Consider the following 3,781-nt stretch of genomic DNA (forward strand, 5'->3'; position numbering starts at 1 on the left):
TGTGAGAGACGAGAAACATTTAAACAAAGAGCTTAGTTGAAGACACTTCAACGAGCCAGTGCTATAAAGCACAAAAAGAATAAGTAGGAGGAAAACCTGTGCCAAAGCTTGCAAATGCTAAAATGTAAAGAAAGCCTATAGCCTAGGACGTTTAAAGTGGACCTTTACACACTGAACTCAAAACTTGAGAACCGATATTGAACGCTATTGGTGGGCGTTGATGCGAGATAGAGTAGAAGCAAGGATAACAGGCGAGGCGCCAATAAAAGAGCCTTCGCAAAGGAAAAAAGTGGGCCCGCCAGAACGAGATTTACGAAGTTGAACAAGACGGTGTTATCTTAAACGAACAGAGTGGCATTGAACACGTGTTCACAAAGTTCTAAAAAAAGCTCTTCGCGCGTTGCCCGGTGGACGCGGAGGGTTTCTTGACGAAATTCATGCCTTTAATGCCAAAGATTATTAATAGCTCAAAGGAAATGTTAGAGCGCCGTATTACGGCCGATGAGATTGTGGGGCAATAGACGATTTGAAACGTGGGAAATCACTCGGGCCCGACGGGCTCGGAGCCGATTTTTACGAGGCGTTCAAGTATGAATTAGCCCCTATACTGGCTGAAACGTTAGACGAGGCATATGAGCGCAAACGACTACCACCTTCAATACTGTCCACACACACAGTTCTTATTCTGAAAACAGATGATGCGACGCATTAAAGCGGGTAACAGCATATCGGCCTTTCAGCTTAGAGAACGTCGACTATAAGATATTGATGAAAGAATAGGCTGAAAGACTTCAAACAGTGGTGAAGGATATAGTTGGACCACACCAGACGTGCGGTATCAAGGAACGGAACATTTTCACGAATATTCATACGGCGAGAAGCATACTCGAATGTTGTGACGTATTGTGCAAGAAGGTCGCAATTCTCCCGTCGGATCTGGAAAAGGCGTTCGACCGGGCACTGCATGATGTACTATTTGCCATTCTGGAGTACGTGAACATAGGATCCGTTATTATAGAAGGTGTCGCAAATGCGTATAGGGGTTGCACGACAAGGCTGATAATAAATAGGTCAGTAGGAGAGCTTAAAGAAGTGCAGTGGTTGGTGCACCAGGGATGCCCACTATCGCCGTTACTTTTCGCTTTATATATCGAGTCCTTGTGCCTCAGTGTACTAAGGGCTAACTGTATCAATCAATTTGAAATGCAGCAAGCGGAGGTAAAACTACTCGCTTATGCAGACGACAATGGGGTGTTTTGTGAGGACCAAGCCAGTATCATGAAAACTGGAAAACGTGATGCGTTATTTTGTTACTTGTGGCAGTGCAGTTTACTGGGGCAAGAGCTTTGGAATCTAGTATAGAGCTTGGCCAGTGACACTCAGTACCTTTGCCAACATACAAGAGGTTTCCGCTCCCACGAAATACCTAGGCGCCCCTTTAGAGTTTTACCGTGACAGTGCACCATACTCGCAGAATCAAGTTGCGGAAACGCGCGCGAGGACTGAGAGGACAAAAGGCTCGGAATTTTCGATGTTTGCACGTACCACGGTGTATAATGTGTTTTTCATTACCAAACTGTGGTACGTGTGGAGTGTTTTTCACTGCTCACGCATTAACATACAAATGCTCCACAGAATTCTGGCTGTTTTTGTTTGGGGATTGGTTTGGGAGAGGACGAGCAGGGCCAACTTGTTCCGACATGTACGTGATGAAGGCCTTGCCCTGTCGCACTTATCCCTGAGGAAAATAGTGAAGCGGCTCTGCTTCTTTAAAGATGTGATGGCCCCTTTTTGCGCACTGTATTCCAGCTCAGACTTGGAAAATTTGTGCCAGACTTTGTGGAATCTACCAAATATATTGAAGGCGTGGTTTTCGGTTTTTTGAAGGAGGCTGTGATGGCTTGTAAGTTCTTGCGTGCTCGATTCTCGTGTGAATATCTGGCTGCAGTGAAACGAAGGAAGCTATACAAAGATCTTGTGCACATACTACTCCCTGTGCCTCTGTATCGTACAATATATAGTGCCAATCCAAGTCTTTTTTCATCAGCTCACACACCGAGACACTAGAGGTAAAAACATGGCTACAGGAAAAAGGAATGTATGTACCATGGGTGTGCACGGTTTCTTATGTATAAAGCCCGAAACCATTGCGCACGTCTTCGTAGAATGCTGGGAAGGCGTGTTATTTTTGAATATATTACAAAGAACGCTAAAGAAAGACCTCCCGTTAGACCCACAAAGAATTTGTTTCCTAACAGTGGACAACGAAGAAGGTGTCCCGTTTGACGCTGTCAGCTACTGGGTTTGCACTGCATATGGAAGGCCAGCATGACAGCACGACGTGTAAATATAGATGCAAGATCGGCACATGAGTACTTCCGCGAATCAGTGGGTAGGTTCCTGGAAGCACATGAATCTTTAGATCCTATACCTGACTAGGTATCGAGAATTAAGCCTCTCATGAACATGAGACGATTTACGCCACCACACGCCCGCCAAAGTTTTTCGCTCTTTTTATTCATGCCTATTTATGTATCTAGGTTTTATGTGCCTTGAAATATTACTTTTCATCCCTGACTGTATTTGTGTGTCGATGTGTACGTCTAAGGAGGCATTACAAAAAAGTTTCCATGGTGTAGTGGTTATCACGTGCGCCTCACACGCGCCAAGTCCCCGATTCAATCCCGGGCGGAAACATTATTTTTTTCGTCTCGCTGTCACTTCTGGCGGCTGCTGTCTCCGTAGCCATAACGATCAAAATAACACATAAAAATACATTACATCAGCTTTTCTTATCTTCCTTCATATAGGTCTTGGAATAGCACCTTGCTTTCTCGCTCACTGAGAGAGTCCGTGCATGAGCTTGTTTCTGTGGTGTAGTTGTTATCACGTGCGCCTCACACGCGCAAGGTCCCCGGTTCGATCCCGGGCGGAAACAGTACATTTTTGGTCTCGCTATCACTTGCGGTTGCTTTCTCTGTAGCAATGTAGCAATAGTGACTAAAATAACACATCAATAATCATTACATCAGAATTTTCATCTTCCTTTATAAATGTCTCGGAATAGCATCATGCTTTCTAGTTCACTGAAAGAGACTGTGGACTGGCTTGTTTACGTGATGTAGTGGTTATCACGTGCGTCTCATACGCGCAAGGTCCCCGGTTCGATCCCGGGCGGAAACAATGATTTTTTTGTCTCGCTGTCACGGCATGCAGTTGCTTTCTTTGTAGCCGTATCTTCTGAAATAACACATAAAAATTCATTACACCAGCTTTTTTTTTATCTTCTTTTCTAACAGTCTTGGAATAGCACCATGCTTTCTAGCTCACTGAGAGAGAGTGTGGACGTGCTTGTTTCGGTTGTGTAGTGGTTATCACTAGCGCCTTGCAGGCGCAAGGTACTTGGTTCGATCCCGGGCGGAAACATTACTTTTTTCATCTCCCTGTCACTTCTGGCGGTTGCTTTCTCCGTAGCCATAACGACTGAAATATCACATAAAAGTCTATTACATCAGCTTTTTTTATCTTCCTTCATAACAGTTCAGGAATAGCACCATGCTTTCAAGCTCTCTGAGAGAGGGTGTAGACGTGCTTGTTTCCGTGGTGTAGTGATTATCGCGTGCGCCTCACGCACGCAAGGTCCCTGGTTCGATCCCGGGCGGAAACAAAACTTTATTCGTCTCCCTGTCACGGCATGCAGTTGATTTCTCCGTAGCCATATCTTTTAAATAACACATAAAAGTTCATTACATCAGCATTTTTATCTTCCTTCATAACAGTC

The 3,781-nt window shown here is 44.7% G+C and overlaps 2 non-coding genes across 2 annotated transcripts; both read left to right on the forward strand.

Annotated features, from left to right (window-relative positions):
• The first annotated feature begins 2,865 nt into the window (after nucleotides 1–2,865).
• On the forward strand, nucleotides 2,866–2,938 carry TRNAV-CAC (transfer RNA valine (anticodon CAC)). The gene has a single exon. It is a non-coding gene; the product is annotated as a tRNA-Val (tRNA).
• A 656-nt stretch (nucleotides 2,939–3,594) lies between these two features.
• On the forward strand, nucleotides 3,595–3,667 carry TRNAV-CAC (transfer RNA valine (anticodon CAC)). The gene has a single exon. It is a non-coding gene; the product is annotated as a tRNA-Val (tRNA).
• The last annotated feature ends 114 nt before the right edge of the window (nucleotides 3,668–3,781 follow it).

Source organism: Rhipicephalus microplus, chromosome X, assembly GCF_043290135.1.
Source record: "Rhipicephalus microplus isolate Deutch F79 chromosome X, USDA_Rmic, whole genome shotgun sequence".
NCBI lineage: Eukaryota > Metazoa > Arthropoda > Arachnida > Ixodida > Ixodidae > Rhipicephalus > Rhipicephalus microplus.